This window comes from Panthera uncia, chromosome B1, assembly GCF_023721935.1.
Source record: "Panthera uncia isolate 11264 chromosome B1, Puncia_PCG_1.0, whole genome shotgun sequence".
NCBI lineage: Eukaryota > Metazoa > Chordata > Mammalia > Carnivora > Felidae > Panthera > Panthera uncia.
In genome coordinates, this window is record NC_064811.1 from 135,505,770 (window position 1) to 135,521,312 (window position 15,543).

Genomic DNA, 15,543 nt, shown 5'->3' on the forward strand with positions numbered 1-15,543 from the left:
GCAAAACATTGCTCATTTATCAAGTTAAAATGTGTTAGAAATGTTTGCTCGTCTTGGAGAACACTGACAGAACAAGTTACTGGTAACCCAAGGTTTTACTGTATTTCTAACTATATCTTACTTAGTTCAGTGCACAATAATGGTTCAGATTAAATTGTTTTTGGAAAATAGTTTTATTAAATATTATACCGAGATTAAATCAATAGAGTTAAAATATTGAGATAGAAATAATGAAATAAATACCAATTAGAAATATTCTCAGAGAAATGTCTGCCTCCATTACCAATTCAATGTTGCCCAAATTTTATGCTTTCTAAGCAAAATAAGATGTCAAAAGAAAGTGTGACTGATGTAAAATCTCATGCACAATTAAATATTCCCTGAATATTTTAGCCATATTAAAGCACTTTTTTTTTTAACGGAAGCCCTTTATGAATGCAGCAGAGCCAACACGGTAGTCCAGCACTCTTAGACAGATGCTGACGGCCCAAGTCATCCAGTTTTCAAAACCTGCTGTATTTTTTAAAAATAAATTTGTGTAAAGTAAGCTTTTTTTGTAATTCTTGGCATTTTTAATTCTTTATGATTATTTATCCAAATCTGAATGCATGCTATATGCTTCCCTTCAGGACATTTTGTGGTGCTATTCTTGTTGTCTACAGTGTTCTTGAAATGAATATGAAAATGATAGATCCTATTTGTGAGGAGAGGACACAGACCTCAGTTACCAGCAGTTAACCTCGGTCTGGAAGTAGATGATCCTGCTCCGGAAGTACCATCAGAATATCGGTGGTAGTCTCAGTGTCTATCTATGTCATTCACTTCACTTCCTCTCATCACATAGGCATTCTGTCATCTCACATCATCGCAAGAAGAAGGATGGCGAGTGTGGTGCAAACAGATATTTTAAGAGAGAGACAGATAGGGAGAAACCACATTTCCACAACTTTTGTTACAGTACATCATTAAAATTATTTTGTTATTATTGCTAACCTTTTGGTGTGCCTGATTTCTAAATTAAATTTTATCATAGGTATGTACAGATAAGAAAACACAGTGCACCTAGGGTACAGTGCTATAAGGGGTTTCAGGCATCTGCTGGAGGTCTTGGAACATATCCCCCCCATAAGAGAGAACTAACTACTGTATTCAGAGAAATTTAAGTAACTGAGTCTATTTGAAGCACAAAAGAAGATGAGGCCGGAGAATTTTTCCATGAGTAGATGAACAAAGTCTTTTGTACACCATGCAGCAGATAATAAATTTTCTTCTGTAGGCTCAGGCAAGGCTGAGCCATGATTAGACTTATCTTTGTATGGGTGGGTTTTTTTTGTTTGTTTATTAAAAAAAGGGGGGGTGACTAGACACATTTCCTCCTATCTCCATTCATTCTCTCAGTGAGTACTGACTGAGTGCCTAGCATGTGTCAGACATTGTGTTCAGTGATATAGGACACAAATTAGAACAGGCCTAGTCTCTCTGTTAATAGAGCTGATGTTCTAATTGAGAAAAAAAAATTAAATTACAGATTTAATGTGTTATAAAAGAGAAGAACATTGCTGTGAATGCTTTCAACAGGTGGATTAAGCATAGTGAAATATTGAAGGTGTGATATACAAGATAAATAAAAGTGAACCGAGTGAGGATTTAAGGGTAGGTTTTCCAGATACTGGAAAAAGCCTGCACAAATTCTAGTGGTATACCAAAGTACTGCTATTTTAAAGGGCTAAGGACAGATATTTTTTAAAATAGGAAATCATTTATGAGAAAGTACCAAAAATACATGGTTTGTGATATTAACATCAAACAAGGCAAAATTCAAGGCACTGCATGCTGAACCTAAAATTATGTAAACTAAAAACATACGATTAAAATATAAAGCAAAAGCTATTAGGATCGGATACAAAATTGATAAATCCACAATTATATTCTATTTCTATAACTCTTCACTTGCAGTGTTTGAAAAATTAAGAGAAAAAGACAAAGTTTCAATAATATAATTATTAAAACTGAATTAGTATTTTTATAATAACTATCATACTATACAAACTGAATGTTGTATTATACAAACAGAGGTATTTTTTTCAGGCTTTTTGGAAAATATTTTCAAGAGTGCTCACAAACTAAACTAGAAAATAAAAAGTCTCTGTTTTGTAGATATATTCCAGTCAGCATAAATCATTTAGATATTTTCAGACAATAATAAAGAAAATATGATAATCTATGAGAGGTGTTTAAATATATTTTATTTTATTTTATTTCAGAGAAAGAGAGAGAGAGAGCACATGAGTGGGGGAGAGGAGCAGAGGGGCAAAGGGAGATAGAGAATCTTAAGCAGAATCCATGCTCATCACAGAGCCCAACACAGGGATTGATCCCACAACCCTGGGATCATGACCTGAGCTGAAATCAAGAGTTGGATGCTCAACCGACTGGGCCATCCAGGTGCCCTGAAAATCTATGAGAGGTGTTTAAACACACAAAATTCTTCAATAAATTATTACTTTTTAAAAAATCAAATATAATTACAATTCATATAAGACAACAAAGATGAGTATTCGATATATGGACCCAAAGAGTTTTGGCCAAAACGTAATACATAGACTTAATTGATTCATTATTGAGCCAAACAGAGAGGGGGAAGAGAGAGAGAGAGAAAGCAGAATTGGAAGCAGAAGCAGGAGGAAGAAAAAAGGAAGAGAAATATGGATACAAGGAAGAAAGTAGGAATGACTATAGTTACGATTTTAAAATATGGTAGAATTTTTTTGTAGTTTCAAGTTTTTAATTAAATTCTAGTAGTTAATATAATAGTGTAATATTAGTTTCAGGAGCGCAATTTGGTGATTCATCACTTTAATGTAGAATTTCTTGCTAATAAATTTGATAATCTGGATTTCACTTAAAAAAAAAATCCAAGGAGGGGCGCCTGGGTGGCTCAGTCGGTTGGGCGTCTGACTTCGGCTCAGGTCATGATCTCGCGGTCCGTGAGTTTGAGCCCCGCATCGGGCTCTGGGCTGACAGCCCAGAGCCTGGAGCCTGTTTCGGATTCTGTGTCTCCCTCTCTCTCTGACCCTCCCCTGCTCATGCTCTGTCTCTCTCTGTCTCAAAAATAAATAAAACACTAATAAAAATTTAAAAAAAAAATCCAAGGAAATATAAATATCCAAACTGAAAATGAAGAAAAATATGGAATAAAAATAACCGTGGTACTAACATGAAACATTTTTTTAAAGTTTTTATTTACTTATTTTGAGAGAGACAGAGACAGCGAAAGTGGGAGAGATCAGAGAGAGGGAGAGAGAGAATCCCAAGCAGGCTCCACACTGCCAGTGCAGGTCTCAAACCCATGAAGCTATGATATTATGACCTGAGGCAAAACCAAGAGTCAGACGCTTAACAGACTGAGCCACCCAGGCACCCAAAATTGCAATATTTTTAAATGTTTATTTGTTTATTTTCAGAAAGAGAGAGAGAGTGGGGGAGGGGCAGAGAGAGGAAGAGAGAATCCAAAGCAAGCTCTGCACTGTCAGCGCAGAACCCCACACCCCATGCGACCACGTGAACTGTGAGATCATGACCTGAGCTGAAATTAAGAGTTGGACACTCAACCAACTGAGCTACTCAGGGGTCCCTTAAATGTTTTTAGAGTATCAACCAAGATGGAAACATTTCATTTATTTTATAAAGTCAGCAAAAGAGATACCAATATCTGATAATGGTAACAAAGCAAAGGGAATTATAGGACAATTTCACTAATGACAAAAAATTATTTATAAAATGCAATAAAAACTAATCAGGATATTAAAAATTTGATCATAAGTGAGCCTGGGTGGCTCAGTCAGTTCGGCATCTGACTTCAGCTCAGGTTCATGATCCCGTGGCTCATGAGTTCAAGCCCTGCACTGAGCTCTGTGCTGACAGCTCAGAGCCTGGAACCTGCTTTGGATTCTGTGTCTCCCTCTCTCTCTGCCCCTTCCCTCACTCACAATCTCTCTTTCTCAAAAATAAACATTAAAAATTTTAAAAAACAAATAAAAATAAATTAAAGTTTGATCATAGACAGGAATCCTCTTGGAATGAAAGACTATATTGGTAGGTATTTATTTAAGAAATTAATTAATTTAATGTAATATATTAGTAATATAAAGTGAGAATAATTAATGCAATATAACTAAATAAATATAATCTGATAGAGTGTGCCACCTATTACCAAGTATAGTCTAAATACTCTTAGTGACTGAGCAAACTATATATAGGGGGTATTACACTAAAGAAAAACAAATACCACATGATTTCACTGACACGTAGAATCTAAAACATAAACAAAAACAAACAGATACATAACTACAGATAAGAAGATAACAAGATAAAGATGATTAAGAAGTGAAAACGTCCACTTATAAAATAAGTAAGTCACAGAGATGAAAAGTACAGAACAAGGAATATAGTCAATAATATTGCAAAAATGTTTTATGGTGACCACATTAATCGTGATGAATGAGCATTGATGTATAGAGTGTCAAATCAATATGTTATATACCTGAAACTAATATAATATTGTACATTAATTATACTTCAAAAAAATAAAAATAAAGGAGAATGTAAATACAATAGAATTAACTAAATTGCTATTATCTATACTTAATAAAAAAGAAAATTAGACATATTTTATATTAATAAAAATTTAACAAAATATCAGGATAACAAGTTGAGAGTCTAAATAGTGATTTGTAATTTTCATTAGAAATTAGTTTTTTTGTGAATTCATTAGACAATTCATTAAGTCAAGAAACAAATATAAATTGCATTAGTAGTGCAAATTAGAGAATTAAATAATCAAAATTTGAAGATAAAGTTAATCCCAAAAGATTGAATTCAAAGTACACATAAAGTTAGTAAGATGATTCAATTTGGTGACAAGACACAAGATAAATAACCCAAAACCTATGCTATGGAAGAATTAGAAAACACAAAAGAGAGGTGCCTGGGTGGCTCAGTAGGTTAAGCATCTGATTCTCGATTTTGGCTCAGGTCATAATCTCACGGTTCATGAGTTTGAGCCCTGCATCTGGCTCTGCACTGATGAGTGGAAACTGCTTACGATTTTCTCTCTCTTCCTTTCTCTGCCTCTCCCCCACTCTCTCTCTCTCAAAATAAATGAACTTTAAAAAAAGAAAATGCAAAAGAGATCTTTTTACAATAGCCCAAAGCATAACATATCAATGAATCACTAAATTCTACACCTGAAATTAATATTACACTGTACGTTAGTTAACTGGAATTTAAATAAAAACTCAATGACTTATTAAAATATAAAAAGTATAGCAAATCAAGTGTAACCTTCACTAAAGATATGCTAGATGTAAAGCTATATTATTCTTAATTCAAGAGAATGAATGTTTATAGATAGAATTTATTCTGCAATTACTTAATTTAAAATTTGCATATATTGGTATTGTGTATTTAGAACATATTCCATGTTATTGTATCAAGTTGGAATGCACATTAAATTTAAAAAATACTTTAAACTCAATTACAGGGATATAATAACCAAGTCTCTTTTCCCTAGATGTCTTTTCATTATTTTTCTGATCTTTATATAAATGTGCATGAATTGGGGGTGTTTCTGATACTATCAGTAAATATGCAACATATAAAAATAATTTTAAATCCTCTATATTAATTTATCATATGTCTACCCTAGACTTCAAATATATAAGGTTTTAATCATTATACACTATTCCTTCATATGGATTTCTTCCTTTAAAAAACACTATTGCTCATTATTCAATAATCCTAACTTAGTACATAGACCAGAAGCTAATTTAAGTTATAAGGTTCAGTAAGTATCATTGACTTAGTCAAAAAGATGCATGTATGTATACATTTATACGCATATGTGTGTGTGTGTGTATGTGTGCATGGATGTGTTTTCACTGTGATGACCATCCTTCTATGTAGTTACTCCATTAGTATGCATTCCTACAAGAGGTATGGGGATATTTAAAGCCATTGACGCATGCTGTCAGGTTAATTGCCAGATGGTTGTTATCAGCACCAAACGCAGTCTATGCAAGTATTCACCCCTCCACACTCAAGGAAGACTAAGACTGTATGTATGTGTATGTGTACATATGCACAAGCTCACCAAATATGAATATATGTTATATGATACATGTGTATATATAACATATGTATGTTATATATAATATATAATACTTTGATTATAAGCTATATTGAGTATGTTTGCAAATATTTAAGAAAATTTTCTTCTATTTATGCCTTTAACCTATTATTTCTATTGGGATGTTACTTTTCTATGTTTTATATTTTAACAGCTGCATGCATATTGGAATGGCTTTGTTTTTCCATATTAATTTCTTTTTCACACAATAAAAACAGCTACCTATAGTAAATGCAGGCTTGATCATGCCATTTATTTGCTTAAAAACATAATGCATATTCGTGTGTGTGTGAGTGTGTGTGTGTGTGTGTGTGCATGTGTGTGTACTCAAAGTCCTTAGCATAGCACACAAGGTCATCCATGACATGCTTGTATCATATTAAACTCACATTCCAAACATCAAGTCATTTTAAATTTCTTCATTTTTACCCATATGTTAAATATGACAGTAATACCCTTACCAGAATTCTTCACTTAATTTGCCCCTAGTTCTCTTTTAAACTTAACATCTTTTTTTTTTCCCTGTAGAACCAACAGTCTGGGCTTAATTTTTTGTTCCTGTATTTATAGAATCGTATAAAACATCTAATGCATCCCTTAATATAGCATAAGTAAATTTCTGTTCTGAAATATTTTATTTATAATTGAACAAAAAACCCTCAAAGTTACAGACACCAAGCAATTAAACACTTATTCATAACTTAAATGAAATGCAAAACTCTTTCTGAAGATAGCATATGTCTTATAATGAAAATGTGGTTCAATGGAAGAGATGCTTGAACACTAGTAACAGAATCATTTATTAATGCCTTTTTAAAATTTTTTTAAGTTTATTTATTTTGAGAGAGAGAGAAAGCACAAGTGGAGGAGGGACAGAGAGAGGGGAGAGAATGAGAATCCCAAGCAAGCTCTGCACCGTCAGCACCGTGCCTGACACTAATCCACAAACCGTGAGATCATAACCTGAGCTTATTTGGATGCTTCACTTATTTGGAGCTTATTTGGATGCTTATTTGGATGCTTAACTGACTGAGCCACCCAGGTGCCCCAATGCCTTTTTTAAATAAATTGCCTCATTTTATATTAGCGACTTGCAATTATATTCAAAGTGATGGATCTCATATTAAATATGCTACCTGTTTGTGGAAATATGTGTGGGAGATTTGAATATTATATAAGTAATAGTAATAAGGTGATTAACTACATAGCAGCATATCATAGTACTAAACAGCTAATTTTGCTTGGCTACTCATATGTAAACTGGTTGGCTTTTCATTAAATAAGTTTTTGTTCTTCTTTGTCTTTGAAAGTGTAAGGTTTTCATCAGTGGAAAACATATTTTTATAAACTGCATTTACGGAAAGATAGTATTTTAGTTAGATGTCTTATTGACTGCTTCTCCTTTTGCATTTAAGAAACTGACTTAACTTCAGAAGGCAAACGAAAAAGGGTAACGTTAAAAGAAAATGTAGATAAAAATTTAATGTATCTAAAAATGTATAGTTAGTATTATGGTAAGCTGGAATTTCTTTGAAAGTGCATATGGAGAATGAAATGAGACATTTAAAATATACTATTTTTAGGAAGGAAAGCTATGTAAGATATGTCAAGTACATTGCCTGCCATGTGCCAAATTCAAAGCCACTTTTAAGTAAAACTGTCACTTGCTGGGCACTGATTGAAGATGATTCTCCCCACTGACTACACAGCTTCCCAACCTAGTGTCTCACATTAACTAAGTAGGCTATATAGTGTCCAACTTACATTGGGGAATATGACTCAGAAACTGGCCAGGAATCTATGGTCTTAATTTATATAAGCTGATGAAATGAGATGATCAGATCCTTTTCAGGACTAATCTGAATCAAGAAATCATGTTAAAAAACGAAGAACACAGAGAACCAGAATTATAAGAATGCAGAGCAAAAGGCACCATTATGTAGATTCAGAGCCCCTGATAATTTGTAAGACTGAAGAGAACTCAGAGTGGGACTCTCCCATGGGAGAGGAAGAGAGTCAGCAGGTGTCTAGGATATCAGTTTCTGGATTTTGAATATGGATACATCCCTCATTGCTTCACATTGCCAGTTTAACAATCACATCGCTTTAAAAATAACCTATACTTAACCAAATAGAACTTACTCTGGCAACCAAGTAGTCTGATTGAAACCAAGGCAATGTAAGAACTGTTCCCCTGTCAAAAGATTAAAGCCACGACACAAAACAAATAAAAATTATATCCATATTTCTAGGGCACATGGCTGGCTCAGTCAGAAGAGCCTGTGACTCTTGGTCTTGAGGTCCTGAGTTCGAGCCCCAAGTTGGATGTAGAGATTACTTAGATAAATAAATAAATACACTTAACAACAACAACAAAAAAACTATATCCATCTTTCCTTCCAATGCCAAATCAAGTAAGCTCATATCTGTAGTAGTTATCACATGATGTGTTAAAAAATTATCTCAGACTTAGTGGCTTAAAACAACAACAACCACAACCACAACAACAACAACACATTTATGGTATCTGTGGTGGAGACTTGTCTAAGAGAGTTCTGATTTGGGATATCTCATGAGGCTCCAGTCATCTGAAAGCTTGACTTAGATTGGAAGATCCACTTCTGGGTGGCTCACTTACACGGCTGGCAATTTTGTGCTAGCTGTTGGCAGAAAGCCTCAGTTCACCACTTATGCGACTCTCCCCAAGGCTGCTTACATGTCCTCACATACTGACAGTTGGCTTCCTCCAACTGAGTGAGTGATCCAAGAGAGCAAGGCAGAAGCCCAAATGCCCTTTTTGAACTGGCTCCAGAAATTATATACTTCCACCTCCACCCTACTCTATATGTGATAGAGAACTGATCTATTTCAATGGAAAATTATATAAGGGTGTGTATAACAGCAGAGGAGGATCATTAGGACCATCTCAGATACCACACAATGTTAGTGTAACAGGCTGCTTGCTAACAAACATAACTTCAAGAAAAATTTTCTAGCTAACATCCTCCCATCCAGACTGCCAACACCTGAGCTTCTCTTAAGAGAAATTCTAAGCCCACCATTGTCAGGAAGTGACTTGATTTTGATAATTCTTCACACAAATTATTGATCGTCATATTTACATGATAAACAAGAAACAATGACATTATTAAACAATTGTGGTGATTAGCTATGGGTATGTATGGGAAAATCTTTGCCTTCTAACTTACTTATATACCCTACCATTTCAAGTATATGGCAAGCAAAGTTACTTCCTCTTTTGCTTTAACTTTCTCACCTAGAAAATATACCAAATGGTTAATTAGAGAATTACAAAATAAAATAAAGTGATTATAATATTTGTTAAATATCACATGGCACATAATGAATTGTTCAATAGATCTTGATTATATAGTTGTATATATACAATAAATGTATTTATATATATCCCATATCTCCTAGGTAAAACTCGAGATAATCATACCTATAGAAATTAAATTAATAGAAATGCTGCCAAAACAAAACCTTGCATAAAAGCATATCCTAGCGTATCATTAGGACTATCAGAGAGTCTCTCTTATTATCATCTGAGAAAACAAATTAATTAGAGAAATAGACTATTTGCATATTAATTAACCTTATGCATAGGAAACAATGAAAGATGGTAGACTTTAAAGCTATTGCAATGCAGAATAATTTTTATAAGAGTATTATTTCTATCACTTTTATCACTTCTCTCATATATTGAACTTTTCACTATTTGATATTTAAATGTCTGTTTAGTATAATTATATTCATATGTTAACACACAAATATAATTATATTTAAATATAGAGTAAGTAAAATAAGAGATATGGAATCTTTGAAGGAAATTGACTACTTTAAAAACATTATTTATCAATAAAATAAAGATTTTAGGTAAATATTTCATGAGATTAATTAAAATTATAATTACAACCCTCAAATACATTAAATATCTTGATATTTATGAATTCTGGGTAAATGCTTAGTTTATAATTCAGTTAAAATTGCTCATCTTTAAAGATATTATAAACAGATTAGTAGCAGTGCAATAAAAGGCATCAGACACCCAAATGAATAACCACTGTAGTAGGCCATAAATTTAGCACCTGAAATTTCCAGTAGTCACAAAACAAAAAGGAAAAAAAAAATATTGGACTTTACACTATCTGAGAAAGTGTTCATGTAGAAAATGACATAATGTCTCATAAAACAACAGAGGGTAAATTAACATAAATTAACAGGAGGTTACTTCTTCTTAGAACAGATTTCTAGGGGTACCTGGATGGCTCAAGTGGTTGAGTTCAAGTCTGACTCTTGGTTTCTGCCCAGATCATGATCTCACTGTTCATGGGTTCCATTGCTGCATCGGGCTCTGAGCTTACAGTACAGAGCCTGCTTGGGATTCTCTGTCTCCCTCTCTCTCTGCCCCTCCCCCAATAAAGAAAAAAAGAACAGACTTCTATAGAAATTGAATGAAACAAGAAAAATTAGATATTATAAAGATTTTAGGAAAATTCCATGAGCTAAAATTTTAAATTGCTTACAACAGTGATTGGCACATACTCAGACACACACGTGTATGCACACACACCACAGATATGTTTATATGCATATGTACATATATATTTTTCTCTAAACATATCTTTAAAGATAGCAACTTTATATTGTGTCTCAAATGTGAAGCAACTTGCAGTAATAATTAGCATATATATTGCTTTTTAATAAGGAGAAATAATATGATGTTTGTGTGTACACAGTGTTGAGAAACACATTATTTCACATACCCCTTCTGTGCTGTCAGTTCAGAGCCTGGAGCCTGCTTCAGATTCTGTGTCTCCTTCTCTGCCCCTCCCCCACTCACACTCTGTCTCTCTCTATCAAAAAATGAATGAACGTTAAAAAAAAGACATTCTTGGTTTATATACAGAATGGAGTACTACATAGCAATGAGAAAGAATGAAATATGGCCCTTTGTAGCAACGTGGATGGAACTAGAGAGTATGATGCTAAGTGAAATAAGCCATACAGAGAAAGACAGATACCATATGTTTTCACTCTTATGTGGATCCTGAGAAACTTAACAGAAACCCATGGGGGAGGGGAAGAAAAAAAAAAAAAAGAGGTTAGAGTGGGAGAGAGCCAAAGCATAAGAGACTGTTAAAAACTGAGAACAAACTGAGGGTTGATGGGGGGTGGGAGGGAGGGGAGGGTGGGTGATGGGTATTGAGGAGGGCACCTTTTGGGATGAGCACTGGGTGTTGTATGGAAACCAATTTGACAATAAATTTCATATATTAAAAAAAAAAAAGACATTCTTTGTCAAAGACCAAATATTAAAAACCTTAGCAGGCCAATGACAAGTTCTGAAATAAACTCAAATTTGTCTCTTACAATACCTTCAAGTATTTTAGGTCTTTTTGTAAATTCTTTTAATGTTTATTTATTTTTGAGAGAGAAAGAGAGACAGAGCATGAGTGGGGGAGGGGCAGAGAGAGAGAGGGAGACACAGAATCCCAAGCAGGCTCCAGGCTTTGAGCTGTCAGCACAGAGCCTGATGGGAGGCTTGAACCTGCCGACCATGAGATCATGACCTGAGCTGAAGTTGGAGGTTTAACCTACTGAGCCACCCAGACACCCGTGAAATGTTGATTAAAGTGAATTTCATATTGTTTGGATTTTCTCATAGACACAATCGGCACCAGGCTTGGCACTCTGTTACAAAATTAAAATGTGATATTTTCAATCTGTTACATTCCCATTCTATAACAATAAGGTCACATGTAGTGGCACCGAAAGGATGACTAACTCTAGAACTGAATTCATTTTCCCCAAAGTATTTTAAATATATCTTAGCTTTTGTACAATTTCATAGTAGAGAACCCAGATATCAGCATTATGAGGTAGGAATTTTGATATAAAAATATTAATTGGGAAATTAGACACTAACAATAACTTTTATAAAATAATTTCAGCTTAATCTTGGAAATGTGTGTGATATTAAGTTAAAAAGTATCTTGGGACACCTGAGTGGCTCAGTGGGTTAAGCACAGGACTCTTGGTTTGGCTCAAGTGATGATCTCATGGTTTGTTAGTTCTACCCCCACATCAGGCTGCTCGCTGCTGGTGTGGAGCCTGCTTGAGATTCTTTCTCTCTCCCTTCCTGTACTCATCGCCCCCCAAAAAATAAACAGATAAACTCAAAAAAAAAAACAAAGAAAGTATCCTGATGACTCCAAGAAAATAAGTTAACTGTGCATTGCATGTACACTTGGTTAATTGAGTCATCTTGTTGAACAGGATTGTTTTGTACTTGCCAATGCAAACTATAGCCTGAGGTTTCTCTTACCGTTTGTTCTCCTGGGATATTTCTCTTTCTCTGACTTAATTATGAATGTAGTACTTGCTCAAAAAACATTAGCCTCTTTGTTTGGCTTGCATTAATGGAAAGGGAATGGCAGCTTCTGCCTAAAATTACATCATAAACTCTAGATTTTGTTCTCAGCTCTTCATGGTATTGCCACTGACTAGTCTATGTTTTACTAAAATTCTCCATAGATACCCTTCTAATTATTAGAATTTGGAATTTACTTACCTGTTTTTGAAACATCATTTAGATGAACTAAGTGAAATATGGTGTTTTAAATATGACAAACTAAGAATCAGTTCAATAGTTTATATAAAGAGGAAAATATAATGAAACCAGAAAAATGTCTCTAGTCATCCAGTTTTTTTTTTCTAGATTAACTAACATGCTTCTTACATTGTTCCATTAAAACCCCTGATCATAATCTCACTTGATTTTAAATCTCTAACCTTCCAAGAACCTAATAACTTCTCTCTCTCTTTTTTTAAATCTTTTTAATGTTTATTTTTGAAAGAGAGATAGAGCTCAAGCCAGGGGAGGGGCCGAGAGACAGGGAGACACAGAATCCAAAGCAGGCTCCAGGCTCTGAGCTGTCAGCACAGAGCCCAACGCAGGGCTTGAACTCATGAACTCGTAAACTGCAAAATCTTAACCTGAACTGAAGTCAGTCACTTAACCCACTGAGCCACCCAGGCGGCCTAGAGCCTAATATCTTCTCTATTGAGATATTATCATTATTGTTTTAAATGCCTGCAAATAAGCTTGAGAACCACAATTCTTTATCATCACATGAGAAGGGGAAATTAAAGCCTGAAGAAGTGACATCGATGTCAAAGACTGGGTAAAGGAAGCAAAAATGTGCCCTACCACTACAAATCAAGATTAGGAATTTGTAAACCCATCTCATTGGAACGCAGATTATTTTCTCTATTTGAAACATTACTGTTACTTCTGGGGGCAGGATCACTGCTTAACTGTTACAATGGAGAAACAAATGTTGGAAAATCCTAACAGGTATAAACTGGTCTCTTCTCCCCAAAGCCCTATCTTTCCCCTCTCCTCTTCTTTCCCATCTCTACCATTACACCACAAAGATTCTGTTTCCTTAAGAGAGAACAATGCCAGGTGCTCTTCCTTCCATTGTCGATGCTGAAAAAGGGCCCAACTAGCAACAGAAAGCAGTGATACCTTAGCAGCTGCAATTACTGGCATAGAGAAAAGAGAATGGGGTCAGAGATGCTCAGCAGAGAAGTCACAGGGAGAGCAAAAAAACTAGGCCAAGTAGCAGCAGTGTAACCACCCGTGGCTGCGGTAAGAATGTGCGTTGGCACCGAAACGTGAGAGCATTTTCAGCTGAAGCCTTCTGATATCGCAGTTACTCCGCACAAGTGTAACCTTTAACTATCGCTCACTCTTGAAAATAAAGTGTGGTGAGGCATGATTTTGAGAATATGATATAAAAACATTTTCATATATATTTACATTTTTTTTTACTAACGTTCCTTATGAAACTTATTTTTCTTTCCACACTCTACAAGAAGGCAAAGCCACGGATAATTATCAGATTTGAATAAAACTCTGAAATTAGATGTTCTAGGGGCATGTTTTCAAACGGGAGGATAAAATGTTCTGATGGGATTCAAAAACAGAATTTAGCTTCAGAGGAAAGTGATAGACTATGTAAGACACAAGAGTAAACGAATAGCCACTTGCCACACCTGTTAATAAAAATGTAAGCAATTTCTAAATATATCTGAACTTCAAAATATTTTGCTACTAAATATACACCTATGATATCTAGTTTGTGATTCTTTCTTCAATAGTCCCATACCAAGCTTATGGTACTATCACTTTTATCCGTTTTCACCCAATTTCATTTTTATACATTGTTCAGTATATTTAAGAAAAATTTTATTTTTTTAATTTTTTTTTAATGTAAATCAGTTTCTTTTTTTTTTTTAATTTTTTTTTTTAACGTTTATTTATTTTTGAGACAGAGAGAGACAGAGCATGAATGGGGGAGGGTCAGAGAGAGAGGGAGACACAGAATCTGAAACAGGCTCCAGGCTCTGAGCCATCAGCACAGAGCCTGACGCGGGGCTCGAACTCACAGACCGTGAGATCATGACCTGAGCCGAAGTCGGACGCTTAACCGACTGAGCCACCCAGGCGCCCCAAGAAAAAATTTAAAGCTAATAATTGTTGAACCCAAATAATAACAATAACGATAATCAGAACAAACATCTATTGAGTGTTCATTAATTCAAATTAATGAATTTTCATTACTTCTACCCAGGTAATAAAAATATGCTCAAACATCTACTATATTTAATAATAAAATCTAGAAAAAATGCTTATGGTGAGCTCTGTAAATAACGTATATGCACAGAATTTTTACCTTTGCAAAAATATACCATGTAAATCACTCTTTTGTTTTAAGTTATGTGCTGGACACATGGTAAGTATTTTACAACACTAGATCATTAAAATTTTATTTCTACAAATGTCTCCAATTGAGTTAATGTCTGTAATAGCTTAATCTAAATAAATAAATAAATAAATAATAAACATAAAGCAAGCACGTGTTAAGAACATAAGAGGCTAGGGGTGGGGCACCTGGGTGGCTCATTCGGTTGAGCGACTGAAGCTCAGGTCATGATCTCATGGTTTGTGAGTTTGAGCCCTGCGTCGGGCTCTGTGCTGACAGCTTAGAGCCTGGAGCCTGCTTTGGATTCTGTGTCTCCCTCTCTCTCTGCCCCTCCCCCACTCATCCTCTATCTCCGTCTCAGAAATAAACATTAAAAAAAAAAAAAAAAAAAAAGAGGCTAGGGGTGCCTGGGTGGCTAGGTCTGTTGAACATCAACTCTTGATTTCCATGATCCCAGAGTCATGGGATCGAATGCCCTGACGGGCTCCATACTAAATGAGGAGACTGCTGGAGATTCTCTCTCTCTCCCTCTGCCCTCTCTCCTACTTGTATGCTCTCTCT

At 34.8% G+C, this 15,543-nt stretch overlaps 1 protein-coding gene across 3 annotated transcripts in view; it reads right to left on the reverse strand.

The window, feature by feature from the left end:
• Positions 1-15,543, reverse strand: part of FSTL5 (follistatin like 5) — a 722,149-nt gene that overhangs the window by 105,370 nt on the left and 601,236 nt on the right. The window lies entirely within an intron of this gene.